Below are 23,737 nucleotides of genomic sequence, written 5' to 3'. Positions count from 1 at the left end.
GAAGGCCAAATGTCCGCTCTACTATTGCCCGGGTCTGGATGTGCACCTCATTGAATTTGTGTTCTCCGGGTGTTTGGGGGTTCCTAAAGGGGGTCATCAGGTGGGGTCCCAACGCATATCCAGAGTCACCTGTAAGGGAAAAGACAGGAGGATATTAGTCATGCATGTGCCCCTTGTGATGTCTGCATCATGGGGGGGGGCATACCTGACTCCAATGTCACTCACCAATCAGCCAGCTGTCTCCATACACATTCTGCTCCAAGTCTTGGTAGATCTTGGTCTGCCGTAGGATGTAACTGTCGTGGCACGACCCTGGAAACTTGGCACAAACGTGCCAGATGAGGCCATGGGCATCTACGATCACCTGTACGTTTATCGAATGCCAGCCTTTCCTGTTTCTGAACAGGTGTTCAGTTTCATGGGGGGGCTGTAGTGCCACATGGGTGCAGTCTATCGCCCCGATGGTCCTTGGGAAGCCAGCAATGCTGTAGAAGTCTGTCATGGCTTGCAGACGCTGCTCCTCCTGGGTGGGCATCACAAACTGGTTGGTCATGCGCCGCAGTATGGCAGGGACCACCTGATGGATACATCTACTCATTGTCGACTGCACCATCCCAGCCAGACCTCCAGATGCACGCTGGAATGAGCCACTGGATAAAAAATGCAGGGTTGCCATCACTTTATGAAGAGGTGTCAGGGCATGGGAGCGTCTGGTTGGGGTGATAAGATCCTCATGAAGAAGTTGGGTGATCTCCAGGATGGCTTCCCTATCGAACCTGTAGTTGCCATACACCTCATAATCTGGCATTTGCAAAAGATCACGCCGTGGACGATAAACTCTCGCCTGTGCCCTCATCCTCCTCTTCTGTGCCCTCCTCCTCCTCTTCTGTGCCCTCCTCCTCCTTTGTGCCTGTAAGGCAGCAAGTGCCGTCAGAATCATAGCTGGCCCTGGCATTTTTCAAAAACGACCCTTCTCAACTATAGCTCTAAGCTCTAGTCACTACCTACAGCAAACCCTTCCACGGCATGTGTAAAATTAGGGCTGGTTTTATAATGTGGAAATTTAGTCAGGAAAACTAACAGGTGCGCACAGGGCGGAAAATACGGCGCACACACTTAATTTTGAGAATCGCCCTAACTCCATCATTTGCATCTTTGCCTATCAAAAACAGCAGAGAGACTAGCGTAATTTGCGCCCGGGGATGCGCTGGTGTAACTAATTTAAGTACGGCTGAAAATACGGAAATCTTTGCTTAACTCGTTTTGAAGATCGTGCGCAAATATACGCGCCGTGTAAATTTAGAAAAATGGAGTTAAGTCTGCGTATCTCTTTTGGGAATCAGGCCCACTGTATATTTGATTGTACTAAATTATGTAATGTATCTTATACATTTAGATCAAGATCCAAATGCATAATGGTCTCCCTAAGCTTCAGTGTTGCCAACCGTCAGTATTTTTACTGTCAGCCAGTAAAAAAATGTAAATTTTCTTCTGGCAGTAAATGCCAATAAAAGTAAAATGTTGCCAGTGAAAAATATGTCTGTGACACTCGGCTTGGTCCGGAGCTGGCTCAGACCATCCGAGTGCGGAGGCGGTGCCTGAGTGTGATGTCATGGTGCAATGGAGCCAAGCCATAGCGACCAAAGCCTTGTGTGTGGGCCTGCACAAGGCAGGCTGGGACCTGGACAGGTCTGTTTAGACTGGAGTGGACCACTTGGCTTGGAGAGAGACTGGGCCATATTCTGAGTAAATATCCGCCTGCTTCGCTTAGGGCACTTACACTCCGCTGTCCCAACTTACTGGAGCAGGTGTTGTATTCCCCAACCACTTGCTCCATAAGTTGGGACAGCGGAGTGTAAGTGTCCCGGCGTAGCCTGGCGGATCTCCAAGGGGGCGGCTTCTATTCAAATGAAGCGCGCCCCCGATACAAAAGAACTGGGCATGCGCCGGGCTGCAAAAAGCCCAGTGCGCATGCTCCAGTTCTCGGCGGAAAACGTCAATGACGCCGACGTGTGCGTCATTGACGTAAAGTCGTATTCAAGAACGACTTACGTAAACGACGTATCCGACGAAAAAACACGACGGGGACCCGACGCCATCCGTAACATGGCCTACGCGAGACTTGCGGAAACTTACCCCTCATATAGCAGGGGTAAGTTTCCGCTTACGCAAACGACGTTAGCGACGGTTACGCGACGCGAACTCGTTCGTGAATCGGCGTAGAAGGATCATTTGCATACGCAAATGACTCCTTCACTTAAATGCCATCTAGCGGCGGCCGGCGTCATTGCATTTAAGATCCGCCAGTGTAAGTGACTTACAGATGGCGGATCTTAAGTGTATCTATGCAAAAATGATTCTGAGAATCAGGAGCATAGATACACGGGTCAAACATGGGAGTTACGATGGAGTATCCTGAGTTACTCCATCGTAACTTTACTCAGAATATGGCCCACTGTCACTAGGACGTGTTGTGTCAGTGAAGTCTCATCATTTGTGCTGCTGCACAGTGCTGTCAGTGTCACTGTAAGGCTGCGTACACGCGATCGGTTAGACCGATGAGAACGGTCTGATAGACCGTTTTCATCAGTCCAAACCGATCGTGTGTGGGAGCCATCGGTTATTTATCCATCGGTTAAAAAAAAGCAAACTTGTTTTAAATTTAACCGATGGATTCCTAACTGATAGAAAAAAAACGATCGTTTGTAGGCACGTCCATCGGTTAAAAATCCACGCATGCTCAGAATCAAGTCGACGCATTCTTGGAAGCATTGAACTTCATTTTTTTCAGCACGTCGTTGTGTTTTACGTCACCACGTTCCGCCACGATCGTTTTTTTAACCGATGGTGTGTAGGCACGACTGACCATCAGTCAGCTTCATCGGTTAACCGATGAAAACGGTCCATCAGACCGTTCTCATCGGTCTAACCGATTGTGTGCACAGGGCTTTAGAGTCAATTTTATGTGTGTGTGCCGCCTATTCTAATTTTTTGCCCTCCTATCTCCTGTCCCTGAGCTTTCGCCTTATTTTCTACCTTAAGGCCCCTTTCACACTGGGGCGGGAGCCGTGGTGGCGGTATAGCGCGCGCTAAAAATAGTGTCGCTATACCGTTGGATTTGCCGCGAAATTCGGACGCTAGCGGTGCAGTATTAACCCCCGCTAGCGGCCGATAAAGGGTTGATACCGCTCGCAATGCGCCTCCTCAGAGGCGCATTGCGGGCGGTATTGCCGCGGTTTCCCATTGTTTTAAATGGGAAGGAGCGGTGAAGGAGCGGTATACATACCGCTCCTCTAACCGCTCCAAAGATGCTGCTAAAAGGAGATTTTTTTCTCTCCTGTCAGCGCATCGCCTCAGTGTGAAAGCCCTCTGGTTTTCACATTGAGGTTGCTGGGCAGGAGTTTTTCAGGCGGTATAGCAGCGCTATTTTTAGCGCTGTGCCGCCTGAAAAACTCCTCAGTGTGAAAGGGGTCTTAATCATGTTGCTAAATGTATATTGCATTTGTCTGTATACTCTACTTTGCACTTAAAACTGTCATTTTGTAACTTTTGAAATGCCAGTAAAAATGTGTCTGTGCCAGTAAATTTTGGATGTTGTGTCAGTAAATTTCAATCTGGTAGGTTGGCAACACTGCTAAGCTTATAACTCCTTATTCATCCAACTTCTATTACCTATCAGACTATCAGTAAAAATTAGGAACAATGTTCTGGCAATTACTTGACTGAGTTCCCTAAGTACCCTCGGGTGCAAGCCATCTGGTCCCGGTGATTTATTAATGTTACATTTCCAAAGTCTAATTCTGTCTTCTGTTAGCTATCAGGTTGCATCCTGTGATGTGTCATGAGGACAAACACTGTCATTTTGGTTACTGAAGCCCCCCAATTCCCTTGTGAAAATTGAGGAGAAGAATAAATTCAATACCTTCGCCATCTCCCCATCCTTTGTAACCAGATGTCCTTCCTCATTATTTATGGGGCCAATATGGTCTGTCCTCCCTTTCGTACTGTTTATATACATAAATATTTTTTTTGGGAACACCTTTATGTGTTCCAGCACTTCCTGTAGTGCACTCCATTATATAAAATAAATGATAAACGCTTCAGGGAGAATGGGATCCAGGAAACCAACAGTAGATATTTCATTGACAAAGTCTCTGAGAGATAAAATTATTTTTCTGATCCGTTAACTGTTATATCAGTTTGGGGTGGACTGACCCTTTACGTATTAGGGGGAGTTTTAGGGATACTTTACATCAAAGGGATGGTTAGGGGAATTGCAAAAGTTAGACTTGTTCTTGGCATCAAGAACCTATTATATCAAGGCCTAGACCAGTGATGGCGAACCTTGGCACACCAGATGTTTTGGAACCAACTTTCCCATGATGCTCAACTACATTGCATGAGCATCATGTAAAATGTTGTTCCAAAACATCAGAGGTGCTAGGGTTCGCCAACACTGGCCTACACCATACTTTTCATTTCTCAGAGGTATGGACAGTAGTGGAAGGGTGATTCAAATAATGCTGATGCTAAGAATTTGCACCCATCACACAGAACGAGACAAGCAGCACTGTCCACAAATGTATAGGGAAAAGATAGTGAAACTACAGATCACATTATGTCTCTGCCTTTGGATGTCAGGGTCTTGCAATACCTCATTGTTTTTTTTTAATCCAACAAAAGTTTTATTTTGTTTGCAGAGGTACAAGGCATACAAAATCCCCTCTACATATCGGGGACAGATATAAGATAGAGATAAAAACAGAGAGAAAATGACAAATACAGACATAGCATCCCCAATCTGGAGGTAGCTCCCCCCCCCCTCCCAACAATCCAAACAACATTCTCATGGCATCTTATCACAATCCACGTCTCACCCAATATTAATGCCCAGCAACCTATCCATCACCAAGTCCACCGGGGCAAGACCCGGTACATCCAGCCACTTTTCCCATAGCTTCTCAAACTTGTGGGCAGTACCCCTGTGCTGATAGATCAATTTCTCCATCCTCAACACTGTCCCGATATTGGGCAATACCTCATTGTAGTTTCACCATAGATGGAATAACAAGGTTGCCTACCAGTGCAATATAATGCTATGCAACCAAAAAAAACTTTACCATTATAGGGTCCAACCCCAATAATGACAAAGGTGTAACCAAAAATATCACAGAGTTTGGCAAGCAAGACAACTTACATAAAACAACATATGAGTACAACTACAACTGCTCTGGCTAATATTATTATTATTATATTACGGGATTTATATAGTGCCAAAAGTTTGCACAGCAATTTACAAAACAAAGGGGGACAGTACAGTTGCAATACATCTCAAGGCAAGAGAGTTAGGAGGGACCTACTCATGTATCAAGTTCAGATCTCACACCTGTACACTCCCAATGGTCCAAAGCCATTTCAACATTTCTGCTTTGAGTCTGTTTTTTCTCCTCCCCCCTGCAGCTGGCCCATTCACAAAACGCAGTACGATTTGCGCATACCCAGTAGGAAACCAGGCTCCACTGTCAGTTTCCCTTAGCCAAGATGGCAGCGCCAGCACCCGAGAGTCAAGTCAAGAATTGACTAGGGTGAGGACACTGCTGGATGCCTGGACAGGTAAGTGCCCTAATAGTAAAAGTCAGCAGCTATATTATTTGTAGCTGCTGACTTTAAAAAAAAAACTGTATGTCACACCCACTCGTTAAACACCCCTGCAATTGCAAACTACAGTTCCCACGATTCCATGGGAATATCTTCTATGAATGGCCTGGATTACAATGTGAGGTTGTGATGGGTGGGACAGACCAGAAGTCACCGGTCCCTTGCCTCAAAAAACACAATGGGAGTGGGCGAATCATATGCCAGGGGGCCTTGCCACTAGATTGAGCAGCAGGGAAGTTACATGACCAATGGCCAGAGGAATAATAACAGAGAACTCGGCCATTGGTCTTGTAAAAAGGAAATAAGGGTGACACAGCATGATTAGGCACTGATTCAGTGGAGGATTTAAAAGAGGCAGAGCAATTGTGAAAAGAGCTAAAGAATTTAGTGTAAGGTAAGAAAAGCTCTTTTACTGGATATTAACAGTCTGAGCATAGTCCTGCCCAAAATTCATCTTTAACAATAGCTTTGTCATTACTTAAAATAACTAGATAATACATACAGCATCTCACAAAAGTGAGTACACCCCTCACATTGTAGAAAAGTGTAATTTTTTCAGTGTTGTTACATGAAAAGATTTAATAAAATATTTACAAAAATGTGAGGGGTGTACTCACTTTTGTGAGATGCTGTATGTATTATCTAGTTATTTTAAGTAATGACAAAGCTATTGTTAAAGATGAACTCTGGGCAGGACTATGCTTAGACTGTTAATATCCAGTAAAATATCCTTTCTTACCTTTCCAGTATAACAGTGTAAATTTGCTGTACTCTCAAAATAATTCAACACACAGCCATTAATGTCTAAAACGCTGGCAACAAAAGTGAGTACACAACGCTAAGTGGAAATGTCCAAATTGGGCCCAAAGTGTCAATATTTTGTGTGGCCACCATTATTTTCCAACACTTCCTTCACCAAAGCTTCACAGGTTGCCAATGGAGTCCTCTTCCACTTCTCCATGATGACATCACAGAGCTGGTGGATGTTAGAGACCTTGCGCTCCTCCACCTTACGTCTGAGGATGCCCCACAGATGCTCAATAGGGTTTAGGTCTGGAGACATGCTTGACACCATTACTTTTACCCTCAGCTTCTTTAGCAAGGCAATGGTCATCTTGGAGGTGTGTTTAGGTCGTTATCATGTTGGAATACTGCCCTGCGGCCCAGTCTCCAAAGCAAGGGGATCATGCTCTGCTTCAGTATGTCACAGTACATGTTGGCATTCATGGTTCCCTCAAGGAACTGTACCGCCCCAGTGCCAGCAGCACTCATGCTGCCCCAGACCATGAGACTCCCACCAACATGCTTGACTGTAGGCAGGACACACTTGTCTTTGTATTCCTCACCTGGTTCCTCACACGCTTGACACCATCTGAACCAAAATCATTTATCTTGGTCTCATCAGACCACAAGACATGGTTCCAGTAATCCTTGTCCTTAGTCTGCTTGTCTTCAGCAAACTGTTTGCGGGCTTTCTTGCACAGCCAATCAGACCAATTTCATGCATGTGCCGCGTATGGTCTGAGCACTGACAGGCTGGCCCCCCCACCCTTTCAACCTCTGCAGCAATGCTGGCAGCACTCATACGTTTATTTCACAAAGACAACCTCTGGATATGACGCTGAGCACGTGCACTCAACTTCTTTGGTCGACCATGGCGAGGCCTGTTCTGAGTGGAACCTGTCCTGTTAAACCACTGTATTGTCTTGGCCACCGTGCCGCAGCTCAGTTATAGGGTCTTAGCAATCTTTTTATAGCCTAGGCCATCTTTATGTAGAGCAACAATTCTGTTTTTCAGATCCTCAGAGAGTTCTTTGCCATGAGGTGCCATGTTGAACTTCCATAATAGCTGTTGTGTTTTATGTCCCACAATATTTGCACAGCCATTTATCAAATACAATTTTTTAGGAAAAAAATATTCCAAAACAATACCTAAGTTGTTGGTAAAACATAAAAGTTGATGTTGCGTAAATAGATACCGAACATGTCAAGATTTAAAATTGCACACAGCCTAAAATTGCCCATAGGTGAGACTTTAAAAGCCTTTCAAGTTATAAGTTTAGAGTCAATTGTGAATCATGGTCCTAGAATTATTGCTCTCACTTTGACGTTTGCAGAAATACCTTAAGTGTGGTGCAACCACTGTTCACATATGCGTGCTAGATCTCGATTTTTTTTCTTTATGGAGAAATCACGGTTCTCCCGTCTTCCAAATCAGCTAACTAAGGACAAATTGTGTTTGGTTAACAGTTTCCCTGGCTGTAACAGCCTGGGCATGGCAGCTTTGAAACCAGAAGTGACAAAATCCTTGTTGCTTCCCGGTTCAAGGCTTTATTTCAGTGAGAACATGGAGGGAAACGCGGTTCCAGCACCTCCAGCAATGAATTATGTAATGGCAAGGAGTGCTGGAGGGTCTATTGATGCTTTCTGCTGGGGGATCAATTTTTGCGTTGAGGTCTATTGTTGCTGGGTAGGTCTATCGTCGCTAGTGTGGGGGGGGTTATGTTGCTGTGGCGGTGAATTGTTGCTGGGAGGGATCTATTGTTGAGGGAGAGGTCTATTGTTGCTGGCTCTTGGATGGTCTATTGATGCTGGCTGCTGAGAGATCTGTTATTGCTGCTAGAGGTCTATTGTTACAGTCCATTGTTGCTGAGGGGGAAGTCTGTTGTTGTGTGGGGGAATCTATTGTTGCTGGGGTGAGGTCTATCATTGCTGGGGGGGTCTACTGTTGCTGGGGTTGGGTCTATTGTTGCTTACTGTGGGGGGATCTATTTTACTGTCTTTCTTGTCATCATGAACAAATTCCCTGCAAATCACTTAGTAGCACAAAATGATACTTGGTTCTGTGTTCTCTAAAAGGGGTGGTACTCAGAGGTGGGTACTCGGTTTAACCAACGGACGGTATTCAGAGGTGGGTTGGAAGCAGAAATGAAGGGTGACTCAGAAGGGGAGAGTTGCTGCCTATTCGCTGAGGGGGGAAAAAAAGCTCTGTCCAGGTTCATTCATCACAGAGGAGATCAAGAAATGGATGTTCCTCCATCTCTGTGTGTAGTCGTCCCAGGCCCTTACCTTGGTTTTAGACTACCTGGAGAAATGGAAGAGCCCAGGAAACCAGCAGGGGCGGTGGAAGGAAAAGGGGCGGCTCTTTGCAGTGCTGTCAAAGTGCTCAGACGGCGTAAAGCCACCTAGATCATTTTCACAAAACAGCCGATAGCTGGCTGAAAAAATAGTACAGAGGTCATGGCTGCATCTTGTGTTAACCACTTGCTGACAGGAACACCAAGGCCAGTTTATTGTCCTTCAGACTTTAGAGGGGCCTGACTGTGCCCAATGGGAGTAAAAAATGCTGATCTTTGGTATAAGGGGGAGCAATAGTTGGTGTAAGTGGGAAGAATAGTGCCCCCTTTTTGTTGGAAGGAACTATGACCCATCGTTGGTGTCGGTGGAAGGAATAGTCACCCAGTGTTGGTGTCGGTAGTGTCGGTGGAAGGAATAGTGCCCCAGTGTTGGTGTCGGTGGTGTCAGTGGAAGGAATAGTGCCTCAGTGTTGGTGTCGTTGGAAGGAATAGTGCCCCAGTGTTGGTGTCAGTGGCAGAAATAATGCCTCAGGGGCCGGTTAAAGGCAAGCAAAGGTCTGCAACTCTGCATCTGGTTTCGGGGCCACAGTTTGGAGACCACTACACTAGATGAAAAGCATGCATTTAATTCTTTCATTTGTCCCATTTAAATGACACTAAAATTAGTTCCTATACAAAGTGTTGCAAAGATATTTACAAATGTTTATTTTATTTATTTATTTTTGTTCTGCACTTTTTAAATGCAATACCAAAAAGCAAACAAGCAAGAAATAAAAATGAATAAAAATGAAACAAAAATTTAAATATTAATGGTTAGAAAAAGAAAACAGATCTTCAGGAAAATAATACCTAAGTGGAGGAGCGGAAAAGGAATTAAGTGCACTTTAGAAGAATCAAAAATGTATGTAACACAATATGATATTGTACACCCAAAGTACCAATTTGGAGGCAAAAATCTCCCAGAAGAATGAGGCACACCCTAATAATGGTAAAGGTGTAACCAATAAAGTCATAGGGGTAGATCCACATAGAAATGGATCGACGCAGCGTATCAGAGATACGCTACGCCGCCGTACCTTACCTGGCATTCTTTTGAATCCTCAAAGATTTTGCGCCGTAAGTTACGGCGGCGTAGTGTATTTCTGGCAGTGGAATTCAAATCGGCGATTAGGGGGCGGGTTTCATTTAAATGAAGCGCGTCCCCGCGCCGAATGAACTGCGCATGCTCCATTTTGAAATTTCCCGCCGTGCATTGCGCGAAATGACGTCGCAAAATACCAGCTTTAACTAAAAAGCCGACTACAGACGACGTAAGAAAATGTGACGGCCGCGTTCGTGGATCGTCGGAAATAGCTAATTGCATACCCGACGAGGAAAACGACGCGAACTCCACCCAGCGGACGCCGAAGTATTGCATCTACGATCCAAAGGCGTACGAGGCCGTACGCATGTCGGATCGAACCCAGATGCCGTCGTATCTTGGTTTGAGGATTCAAACTAAAGATACGACGCGGGTAATTTGAAAGTACGCCGGCGTATCAGTAGATACGCCGGCGTACTCGCTCTGAGGATCTGGCCCATAGTACTGAACAAACTATAACTTAGAAGGAGACAGGAATTGATTTTTATCCAATACGTGAAAACTACGGATGAGCAGTGCATTGCTGTGTAATGATTGGCCAAAGCATGCACCTGACCTGCATGCTTTGGCCAATCACAGCTCGCTCTGTTCAGAGAGCCATAATTGGCCAAAGGCAGGGTGCCTTTGGCCAATCATGGCTCAGGGGGCTAAGCCCACGTCCCACACTATATAAGGCTGCTGCTTACATGGCGGCCATATAGTTTAATGAATGAAAAGAGATTAAGCAGCTTCATAGGTGTGCACAGGGGGTGTGCCAGGTGTGTCTAGGCATACCCTAATCACTAAATAACCCCCAGAATGTCACAGTACATGTTGGCATTCATGGTTCCCTCAATGAACTGTAGCTTCCCAGTGCCAGCAGCACCAGACCATGACACTGCCACCAGCATGCTTGACTGTAGGCAAGACACACTGGTCTTTGTACTCCTCACCTGGTTGCCGCCACACACGCTTGACACCATCTGAACCAAATAAGTTTATCTTGGTCTCATCAGACCACAGGACATGGTTCCAGTAATCCCTGTCTTAAATCTGCTTGTCTTCAGAAAACTGTTTGCTGGCTTTCTTGTGCATCATCTTACGTAGAGGCTTCCTTCTGGGACGAAAACCATGCAGACCACTTTGATGCAGTGTGCGGCGTATGGTCTGAGAACTGACAGGCTGACCCCCCCACCCCTTCAACCTCTGCAGCAATGCTGGCAGCACTCATACGTCTATTTTCCAAAGACAACCTCAACTTGTTTGGTCGACCATGGCGAGGCCTGCTCTGAGTGGAACCTGTCCTGTTAAACCGCTGTATGATCTTGGCCACTGTGATGCAGCTCAGTTTCAGGGTCTTGGCAAACTTCTTATAGCCTAGGCCATCTTTATGTAGAGCAACAAATCTTTTTTTCAGATCCTCAGAAAGTTCTTTGCCATGAGGTGCCATGTTGAACTTCCAGTGACCAGTATGAGAGAGTGAGAGTGAGAACACCAATTTTAACACACCTGCTCCCCAACGAGTCACCGGGCAGGGAAAATGGCTAATTGGGCCCAATTAGAAAATTTTCATTTAGGGGTGTACTCGCTTTTGTTGCCAGCGGTTTAGACATTAATGGTTGTGTGTTGAGTTATTTTGAGGGGACAGCACATTTACACTTTTATACAAGCTGTACACTCACTACTTTACATTGTAGCAAAGTGTATTTTCTTCAGTGTTGTCGCATGAAAAGATATAATAAAATATTTTACAAAAATGTGACGGGTGTACTCACTTTTGTGAGATATTGTATGTAAGGGGAAGACATTAATAACAGACTTTCAGGTTGTAAATACTTGCAAATAATTTTGTAAACAAGACATATACAATGTGTACTGTTTGCTCTGGGAGGGTTGGTAGTCAGCCATGAGTTTGTTTTAACCACTCCTAGTCCAGGATGATTTAAAACAGCCTAAGGATGTGAAGTGGTTACGTATGCTTGAGATAAACATAGGTTTTGACTTGGGCAAAAAAGTTGGTCTTCTCCTTTCTTTGTTATCACACTTTTTTGAGTATCTAGCTAATTTGCATACTCTACGCGGAAATCAACGGAAGCGCCACCTAGCGGCCAGCGTAAATATGCACCTAAGATCCGACGGCGTACTAAGACGTAGGTCAGTCAGATCTAGCCCACATTCAGGCGTATCTTGTTTTGTGGATGCAAAACAAAGATACGACGCGCATCGTAGAACTTAAGCAGCGTATCAATAGATACGCCGCCGTAAGTTCTTTGTGGATCTGGCCCAGTATGTGCAAGTGAGCAAATTCAGCACTCAAAGTGGAACTCTATCCAATTTGTTGTATGTAGCAAAGGTTAAAACATCTTTTATGCCACCACTATCTGTGCCTCCTTATTGGTCAGTTGGGCTGCCAATAGATCAGCTGGGGGGGGGGGGGGGTCAGGTGGCAACAGGGGCGGACTGACAACTCATGGGGCCACCGGGCAATAGGAGATTATGGGGCCCCCGTGCAATAGGAGATTATGGGGCCACACAGTATACACACACACACACATACAGTATGCATACACAGTATACAAACACAGTATACATACACACAGAATACACATACACACACTGTGAAGGTACTGGAAAGGCGGGACAACTATAATCTTGGGAACCCTGATGGGGCCCCCTTACTGGCATGGGGTCCTCGCGCAGTGCCCGAGTGCCCAAATGGTCAGTCCGCCCCTGGGTGGCAAGACTGAACAGGAAAAGTCAATATTTGCATGTATTTAGCTGTCTATATCCATGGATCTACAGATTCTGTTGTTATAATGGTTTCACTGAAAGTACATTTTCATCATAACACATGAGTTTGAATTGTCCAGATTTATGATGTTCCCTTTGAAGGACTACAAAATCCAAGAAATATTCCTCCTCAGTACCACAAAGCTGTGTGTTAGCGATAAAACATAATATTAATCCCAAGAGTAAATAAATGAAGAAAAAGTGCAAAAGTGCCCTAGAGGAAGAATATTGCCATTTTTAAGGAAGCTAAAACTGGGACAACACTTCGTCTTTCAGAATGACAATGACCAGAAGCACAACGCCAGAGCTACACAAAAAGGTGCATTTCTATGTCATGCCTGACCTAAATCCAATTGACACATTGTGCCATGAATGAAAAATATATGTCATAGATGCACAAAGAAACTGCAAGAAAATAAACAGTTTTGAAACTAAAAAGATCATTTAATATACCAAGTGTTGGCATACAACATTAAAGTGGAACACCAGGGATTATATTTGTTGCTAATATACGTTAGTCCAGCTTGGATCAGTGCAAGTATCCTTATTGGATATCCGAGGGGGCAATTGGGGATGTTGAAAAATGACTGTAGTAGTCCTTGCTACATACAGTGATAGCTGTGATCTTCCGAGTGCTAATCCAAAGGGTTCGCCTCTGCAAATGGAACATGGGGACACTCGCTCAGCACTCCCACCATCCCACCCCGGTATCCTCTCAACAGTGGGCAGTCCGCTTTCATATGAAAGTGGTCTCTGCGGTGGATTTGCCGCGAGATCACTTTTTTCGGGTGCGCCACACTCTGGTCGGCTCTGACGCTTACAGGAGGCGTCGGTAGCGGCGGAGACGATCTGGTCCTTTCCTCTCTGAAGGTGGATGCTGAGTGTAAGAAAGCTGGTCCCCACTCGTCTCCATAACATTGGATGGCGGAAGCGACGTCAATGGTCTTAAAGGGGGGAAAAAATTTGTAAAAAAAGGGTTATTTAATAAAGGCAAATCCACTTTGCACTGCAAGTGCACTTTTAAGTGCAGTCGCTCTAGATCTGGAGAGGACATGCAAGGAAAATGAAAAAAAAAAAAAACAGCATTTTAGCTTGCACATGATTGGATGATAAAATCAGCAGAGCTTCCCCTCATTTCAGATCTTCCCCTCAGATCTAAAGCGACTGCACTTTCATTGCATTTGTAGTGCAAAGTGGATTTGACTTTCATAAATAACCCCCATAGTGTGAGTTTTTTTTTACCCCAAATCTCACATTTAAGAGGTCCTGTCATGCTTTTTTTTCTATTACAAGGAATAAAAGTGACCCAATTTTTTTTTAAATGACAGTGTAAAAATAAAAAATAAAACGTAAAATAAATAAGAAAACAAACACATTTTTTTTAAAGCGCCCCATCGAGCCAAGCTCATGTGCAGAAGTGAACGCATACGTAAGGCTCACCAGCATATGAAAACGGTGTTCAAACCACACATGTGAGGTATTGCCGCGATCATTAGAGCGAGATTAGGCTCTAGACCTCCTCTAAAAAAATTAGGTTAACTTTACTGTTTATTTTTTATTCAAAAAAGTGTATTTTTTTCCCAAAAATTCCACTTGTACGGCCGATGCGCCAATACGGTGTGACATAAAGTATTGCAACGACCTCCATTTTATTCTCTAGGGTGTCTGAAAAAATATATATAACTAAATATATATAATATTTGGGGGTTCTAAGTAATTTTCTAGCAAAAAAATACTGATTTTAAGTCTGAAAAATAGGCCCGGTCCTTAAGTAGTTAAACTTCATCTCCCATTATTCAATGCTGCCAACCATCAAGTCTCTTAAAGTGGAAATTATGCCTTATGCTGCTAACATTAGTAAATAGATAGGAAAGGAAGGTATATTATATTTACTTGTTTTAAACTTTTTTTTATCAATTTTTTCGGTTACTTCCTGGTTTCTATGGCTATGCAAATGATGTCATACATCCCAGGAATCTTCAGGAGAGAAGGAGGGGTTTTCTCTGCTAAGCACACTCTTCTGTCTGCATGCCTGAGCTAAGAGCAGATGGATTCCCGGAAGTAAATGCTACATGAATCATCTACCCTTAGACCCCTTTCACACGCTGCTATACCGCCTGAAAAACTCCTTCACTGCATACTCAAAGGGAAAGCCAGAGGGCTTTCACACTGAGGCGATGCGCTGGCAGGAGAGAAAAAAATCTCCTGTCAGCAGCATCTTTGGAGCGGTGAGAGGATTGGCACGTATAACATTCCTTCCCATTTAAAACAATAGGAAACCGCGGCAATACCTCTGCAGAGGCGCATTGCGGGCGGTATTAACCCTTTATCGGCCGCTAGCGGGGGTTAATACCGCCCGCTAGCGTCCGAATCCCGCGGCAAATCCGACGGTATAGCGCTGCTATTTTTAGCGGCACTATACCGCCACCGCGCCTCCCGCCCCAATGTGAAAGGGGCCTTACTCAAGATGGCCGCAGTCCAAAAATGCTAGAGAGTGTTTTTCAAGGGGATTTTTGAGCAAAAAAAAAAGCATGGAGACATGGATGGATGGGGGAGTTTCCTTTGATACCAAACACACACTAAACTCTCAGGCCCGGATTCAGAAAGCACTTCTGCCGACATATCTCAATATACGCAGCGTAAGTGTAAATTTGCGTTGTCGTATCTGTGCGCCGTACCCACAGAACTAGATACGCCTGAAAATCGGCTTCTTCCGACCAACGTAACTTTCCTACGCCGGCGTATCGTGGGCGCATATTTACGCTGGACGCATCCTGCGCTCCCATTATATTTCCTATGCAAATATTTCCTATGCAAATGAGGAAGATACGCCGATTCACAAACGTACGTGCGCAGGCTACGTGCGGCGCATGTAAGTTGTACGTCCGGCCTAAAGTTACCCCTCAGAAAGCAGGGGTAACTCAGCAACAGACGTGCACAGGTCAGCTGGACAGCAGCTACAGCAGCACTGTTACGGACGAGCTGAGCAACTACACTTGCAGGACAACACATCTGTATGCCAACATGCCAGGGGCAGCCATGGTCATAGCACTACTGCGTCTACAGGCACGTAGGAGGGCATGGGAGAGGATATACCGAATGTGCATGAACGTCTTTGGCATGGGGGAATCGGAGGTGTATCGCATCTTCAGCCCTGATGCCATCCTGGAATTAGCCACAGCCCTGCATGATGAAATCACCAGCCAGACACAACGCTCACATGCAGTGCAGCCACTGGTCAAGGTACTGGCAACACTGCATTTCCTCGCCAGTGGATCTTTTCAGTGTACAAGTGGAGTAGTGGCTGGGATGTCACAATCCACCATGAGCAGATGTGTGCACCAGGTTGTCTCCGCAATCCTCACACGCATGTCCCACCACATCATCAAACCCACCCATGAGCATCTGCGGCAGAAGGCAATGCAGGATTTCTTCAGAATTGCCGGATTCTCACGCACCGTGTGGGCCATTGATTGCACACATGTGGCACTACGCCCCCCCCCCCCCCCGTGCCACAGAGCACATATACCGCAATCGTAAGCATTGGCATTCCATCAACGTACAGGTGATAGCCGATGCCCAATGTCTCATATGGCACGTCCGTGCCAAACACCCAGGTTCCAGCCATGACAGCTACATATACCGTCAAAGCAACATCCCAACAGAATTCGAACAGAACGTGTATGGGGACAGCTGGCTGGTTGGTGAGTGACATGGGTGTCAGGCATGACTGTCCGACCCCATTATGCAGACATCACGAGGGGCACATGCACGGCTAACATCCTCCTGTCTTTTCCCTTCCAGGTGACTCTGCATATGCACTTGGGCCCCATCTCATGACTCCATACCGGAATCACCAAACCAGAGGAGAGAGAAGATGCAATACTGCACACATACGTACCCGTGCAGTGGTGGAACGCACATTTGGCATCCTGAAGTCCCGTTTCCGATACCTGGATAAGTCCGGGGGGTCCCTGTTGTATTCCCCAAACTTTGTGTGCCAGATCATCAGTGCATCGGTGAGGACCGCATTTGTCTCCGCCTGCATCCGCAGCTGGCGGGTGGTGGTGAGCGGCTGGTGGCGCCTCCTCTGCCTCCCCTCCACCTCGATGGCAGCTGTATTCGCCTGTACGGCCAATGCCAGGCTCCTCCCCTCCACCTCGATGGCAGCTGTATTCGCCTGGACAGCCACTGCAAGGCTCCTGACCTCTGCCACAAGGCCTGATGTTGTGGCCTGCAGCTCCCCAAGGTAGGTCACTATAGCAGTGCAGTTGGCTCTCACATCCTGCAGGCTGTCAGAGATGGAGGTACTCTGATCAGCTTGCTGTGTGAGGGCCTGCTGGACAGCCAATGTGCAGGCAGCCTGGGTCTGGGCCGAGGAGGCCAGGCTCTCTGCCACACGGTGCATGTCACTCACTATAGAACCCAAATGGCGGGTCTGCCGGGCCTGGTCCCTCGCCAGATTTTCCTCAAAGGCATCAGGATCACCCCTGGTCTTCCTCGTAGCCTTCCTGGGGGCAGGAGAGGCTTGGGGCCATCTGTACGGGGAGGCCCTTGAGGGGAGTTCCCTGATGAGGGGGATGAGGGGCTTGCCCTGATGGAGGAGGCCCTTGAGGGGCTTGCCCTAATGGAGGAGGCCCTTGAGGGGCTTTCCCTGATGGAGGAGGAGGTTTGGGAGGCTCCAGGGATGGGGATCTTCTCCACGAGGTATACATCTTCCTCTAGAGTACCGTGCTCCTCCTCAACTTCCTCTAGAGGAGAGGTGTGGGCACACTCCCCCTGGGATGCCGTGGGTCGCCCAGCAGCCGACGACGGCCCAGCTCCATCCAGCACATCTGTGGATGACACAAAGCATTCACATGTTGGTGGACCCACACACTTTTCACATGTTCCCTTGCACCCCCACACATGCTACACACCGGATAGGAGATAAAACACACTTACCTGTCCCCAAGGGCTGATCAATGGAGTCATAGCCCTCCAGGCCCTCTACCTGCTCCCTCTCCAGGCACCTGGCAATCTCCTCCTCATCAGGAGTGAGCCTGATCTTCCTGGCTGGTCCACCTCCCATGCCCCTGGCGTGCCTCCTCATCGTGGCCAGCTTGTCTTTGACCAGACGATGCAGGTCATAAATTTTTTGGGCTATGTCCCTTGAGGACCTAACCTCATGGCCAAGGGCATTGACCTGCATGGTTATCTCCTGCAGGATCTCCTCCTTCTGGACCTTGCTGGTCGTGCCACTCTCTGCCCCATGGAGGTACACGTCGTGCCTTGAGATGGCATTGATGATGATTGCCTTCTCCTCTGGTGTAAAGTATTTTTTCCTCCTCTCCTTCCCAGTCACTGGAGCAGACATGGCTCAGAAAACAGAAAACAAAAGTACCTACACCAAAAGCTGCTTGTGTACTTTTGCGCTCAACGGGCGCATGTCTGGGTGTATTTATACACTGGGCGTAGGCGGTGGGCCGGCGTATCTTAGGGGTTACGCCGGGCGTGGTTGTGAGCATGCGCAGAGGGGTGCAGGCCATACATCCACGTCACAGCGCATGCGCCGTTTAAGATACGCCCGACATAAACCACTGCAAAACGCTCGGACCATCATTTGCATGGGGTCATGCCCACTTACACTTACGCTGGCCTACGCCTTCGAAAATACGTTACGCTGGCGCATCTTGGTGAATAATGGCTTTCTGAATACAGTGCATGCCTCTCTGCGCTGCGCCGATGTATGTGAATCCCGGCCTCACTGTTTAATTTACATTGTCCCTTATATTTCTGTATGTGGATGATGGCATTGTAATTATTTTAATAATAAATATAACAAAAAACATTGAGGTACCTTTTTTCGAATCGATATACAACTGTCACATGACCCAGATCTTTCTGAGCCTGTCTGAAGGGAAACATGCGCAGGAGGAGCTTCTAGCCCTCAGCTGCTGTTCACATGCTCAAAATAAAAAAACAGCCTTTAGAATACAGAGTCAAATAAAATAAAAAAATTAAATAAACTGTTTTAAATTGGCATTTACATATATATTTGGAATCAAATCTTTAGTATTATGTGGAAATAACATGCTGTGGGCAGATTTCTGCCAGTCACAGGCTGTGTCACACCCCTCCAGCCTGTGTCTTAGAATAAGAGGGAGGTGAAGCCACCATTAATCTATATGTAATATTCATCCCCCGTTGTGTTTAGCTAGTTAGTGTGCATGGAGGAGGAAGGATGGAGTGGGCTGTCATTTGCCACTGTGTATACGCCCACATGTTTGAATCTATAGTCACACGGGCTGCTCAGATGTGATAGGGAGGAAATGCTCAGTATAGAAACTCACTGAAAACTGGGAACGTGCAGAGTTGCCACCACAGCTGCAAAATCCCTAGCTGTATTAGGGACATGAACAGAAGGTAGAGCTATAGTTAGCCCATAGAGTAGTGTTAACCCATTCAGCTGAAGTCTATTGGGAGAACAGAAGACACTGCAGCAGTGTGCCCTAAACCTCTCTCTGCCTCTAGCCAAGCATCTAGCTAAACCTAGTTTTTAAAACAATATAGTCCTGGAGTTCTGCTTTAATAGAATAAACACCATACACAAGTGGAAACAAATGGTGCTATTTTGTTTGCCTTCACGAGAGGTGTAGAGAGGATGTGATTGTCAGCATTTTAGAAATACAAGACTGCAGTGGCGGTGCGTCCATAGGGGCTGTAATAGGCTTCCAAATACTTATCCAGGGACGCACGGGGGGTGCGTTCCTTGGATAAGACTGACAGGCGTCTCAGCCAATCAGGTTCACCAATTCTGGTTACCGGTAACCTGATTGGCTGAAGTGTTATCGAGGGCGGGAGAAGACATCGAGGGACCGTGGAAGGAGGATGGCCGACCCCAGAAAGGTAAGTGACGGGCAGGGGGGGCAGCATTTTACAGGGCACAGTGGCGACAATTACAGGGCACAGTGGCGACAATTAAAGGGCGCAGTGGCGACAATTGGCACAGTGGCGACAATAGGCACAGTGGCGACAATTACAGGGCACAGTGGCGACAATTAAAGGGCACAGTGGCAACAATTAAAGGGCACAGTTGGCTAAATAAAAGGGCACAGTGGTGACAATTGGCACAGTGGTGACAATTACAGGGCACAGTGGCGACAATTGGCACAGTGGCGACAATTACAGGGCACAGTGGTGATAATTAAAGGGCACAGTGGCGACAATTGGCACAGTGGCGACAATTGGCACAGTGGCGACAATTACAGGGCACAGTGGCGACAATTAAAGGGCACAGTAGCGACAATTAAAGGGCACAGTTGCGACAATTAAAGGGCACAGTGGTGACAATTGATGGGCACAGTGGCTGCGTTTGATGGCATGGCACAGTAGTGACAATTGATGGCACAGTGGCTGCATTTGATGGGCCGAGTGGCTGCATTAGATGGGCACAGTGAGGCTGCAATTGTTTTGAGCACCAGCTGCCACTGCAAGACTGTGATGCCTATTCACCCAGTTGAGCCACTGAGCTTATATAGCAGGTGATGTGGGAGTTCCTGATCTACATAATCATTGCGGACTAATGCCCCAGAAACGATTAAAGCTAGAAAGTCAGCATGACAGCTGACATTATTAGTATTGATCCCCAGCACCTGTTGTATGCTAATACTGACCAGGTGGAAAGCTTGATGTCACCACCCTGCCTTTCCACCTCGTCCAATCCGAGAATGCTGTGCATTCATTCAGTAAATGCAAAGCATTTTCTGAGTTACACCTGTGCAAAGCGGCCGGCCTCCTGTATTCACACACGTGGCCCAGATTTAATAAGATTTTGCCCTGCGCCCACGCAAATATTTTGCGCTGCCCTCGATTCACGGAGCAGTAGCTCCGTGACTTGCGAGGGCGCGCTGGCAAATTGATTCCCGGGGGCGGGAATCATTTAAATTAGGCGCGCTCCCGCGCCGAGCGTACAGCGCATGCACCGTCGGGAAAATTTTCTCGACGTGCATTGCGGCAAATGACGTCGCAAGGACGTCATTTGCTTCAAAGTGAACGTGAATGGCGTCCAGCGCCATTCACGAAGCACTTACGCAAATGACGTAACATTTGAACGTCGTGACGCGGGAGCGGCGGTATACTTTAGCACAGGCTGCCCCTGCTATTAGAAAGGGCAGCCTTGCGCTAAAGTAGCCGTACAAAAACTCCGTACCTGGCTTGCGCGGGGCCCGCACAAGATTGTGAATCAGTGGTAGTATGCAATTTGCATACTACACGCTGATACACAATGGGAGCGCCCCCTAGCGGCCCCCGGAAGAATGCAGCCTAAAATCTGCGAGGCATAAGAGCCTTATGCCGCGCAGATTTTAGGCTGCAGCCGGTGTAACGAGGTTCCTGAATCAGGAGCACTCGTTACACCGGAGCAAGTAAGCAATTGCGCCGTGTAACTCATGGTTACATGGGCGCAATTGCTTCTTGAATCTGGGCCATGAACTTTAATGGCATTCCAGTCTTAGTCCATAGGGTTCAATATTGAGTTGGCCCACCCTTTGCAGCTATAACAGATTTAACTCTTCTGGGAAGGCAATCCACAAGGTTTAGGAGTGTGTCTGAGAATGTTGGACCATTTTTTCAGAATCACATTTGTGAGGTCAGGCACTGATGTTGGATGAGAAGGCCTGGCTTGCAGTCTCTGCTCCGATTCAGCACAAAGGTGTTCTGTCCGGTTGGGGTAAGGCCAGTCAAGTTTCTCCACCCCAAACTTGCTCATCCATGTCTTTATGGACTTTGCTTTGTGCACTGGTGCGCAGTCATGTTAGAACAGGAAGGGGCCATCCCCATTTGGACTAGTGCACAAAGCAAGGTCCATAAAGACATGGATGAGCGAGTTTGGAGTGGAGGAACTTGACTGGCCTGACCTCAACCCAATAGAGCACCTTTGAGATGAATTAGAGTGGAAAATGGGAACCAAGCCTTTGCGTCTAAAATCAGTGCCTGACAACACAAATGCACTTTTGGAAGAATGATCAAACATTCCCATACTGTAGACACACTCCTAAACCTTGTGGACAGTCTCCCTAGGAGAGTTGAAGCTGTTATAGCTGCAAAGGGTGAGCCAACTCAATGTTGACCCCTACGGACTAAGACTGGGATGCCATTAAAGTTCATGTGCGTGTAAAGGCAAGTGTCCCCATATAGTGTACACAGCTACATTGGCCCAAGCTGGATCCATGTAACTATATGAAAATATCCCATGCCTGGAATTATTCTTTAGCAAATAAATGATTGCACAATTTAGAGTTTTTGTTATATCGGTCTGAAGTTCAGCTTTAAATTGGCTTGAACTGGCACTTTTGGCCCTAACAAAGCACTTTTAGAAGAATAAAAATGGCTGTTCAAATCTCGGCTGCGCTTTTCTTTATATAACTCGTACTGAATATAAGAGCTTTCTAGGGATACAGCATCTGGAGGTGTAAATCGACTGATGGATCAGCTCCTTTATAATAAAGAATGCTCGCAGCAAACAGAGGTGTTTTCTGAGGATTGTGAATGATACAAGTAACAGCTGCTTCACACCACCAGCAGGAGTAGAGGAAAGGAGCAACGCTAAGTGCTATATCAGTTCCATAAATAGCTAATTGATTTCTATGAGATTTGGCAGTGTACAGCCTTTCATGTTTAGGTACTTTCCAAGGGTACTTGCACATCTGGAGGGACACCGACATACATTTTCTTTGTAGAATTAATTGTATGATTCTAGCAGGCATCTATCCTTCCCCCTTACACACGCACACACACACACACACACACACACACACATAAGCTGACCATACTATGAGCAAACTTTGGCCAATGTGAAGGAGCCTTCTGCAAAATGTTTGGCTGAACAGTGGCTGCATCCAATCAGATGCAGCCGCTGCTTGAGAAATTCTGACAGCCGCTACCAGCGGCTGTCAGAACGAAAAAGTTCAGCGGGGGTTTAGCATGAAAAGAGGAACCTCTTAGAAATCCTTTGTTCAGTTTGCAGCTGGGCCGTATTAATAGCATCATGGGCCCTTGTGCAAAGTAAAGTCATTGGGGCTCCACCAGTTTGACCCAATTTACACACCTACTTTCAAGAAAATGTATAAATAGTAGATAGAATTAAACATATATTCATTAGTACTTTCAATAAAGTCGATTTTACAAAAAGAAAACATTCCGTAAATCAAAGACTAGTCAGCACAAAGGGCACAGTACAGGGGGGAATGCAGAAGGGCACAGTACAAGGGGGGTCAGGAGGGTACAACACTGGGATCAGGAGGGCACAGTATAGGTTCTGGGACGCTTCCTGGGACACAACCAAGTATGATGTAATGCAAGATTATTGTGGGCCCCCCCCATATACCTGGGGCTCCTGGGCAGTGCCCAGGAGTGCCCATGCATTAAGATGGCCCTGGTTTGCAGGTTGGTAGCTTCGTGGCCGATGACTGTTCTCATCCTTTGAGCACATAATTTAGGCCGCAACGCGTGAGGTGAGCAGTGACATCATTACGTTGGGTAGGACCAAGATGCCATCTTTGTGAATGGCTTTTTGCCAGTCTTTGATATGTCTGTCTATTTATGAATATATGTAAGTGAAATGCCTATTTTTAGCAGTAAAATTGTATTTAAAACTGTCTGTACTATTGGATTTCTGTGTTTTTCCATTGGGGGACTGATACCCGAGGTCCAACGTCTGGAGTAGACAAATCTCTGAACCATTAAAAAGCGCATGTGGTCCCTCTGATATTCTGATATTCGGGGGTCCACAGTACCAGATGAGGAGATAGATACCCTGAAGGGGTGGTGAAGGGCACTGCAGTGGTGTGTTTTTTATGTGAAGAAAGTACACGGACGGAAGGATAGAGGCATCATAAAGGGATTGCACCACGATTGTATGTGTATATGGACTACACATTTATTCACTAAATATTGATTTTTGACATTTATGCACCAATTGTGAAATGTATTATATGGGATTCAACACGTATGTTTATATGTTTTTTTTATTCTTATGGATTTAGTATTTGATTGCTGCATTTATGAGACTTTTAATGATTTATTGCACATGTCACTTTATGAGCAATTAAGT

Source organism: Rana temporaria, chromosome 2 (assembly GCF_905171775.1).
Source record: "Rana temporaria chromosome 2, aRanTem1.1, whole genome shotgun sequence".
NCBI lineage: Eukaryota > Metazoa > Chordata > Amphibia > Anura > Ranidae > Rana > Rana temporaria.
Note: the sequence above shows the minus strand (reverse complement) of the source record.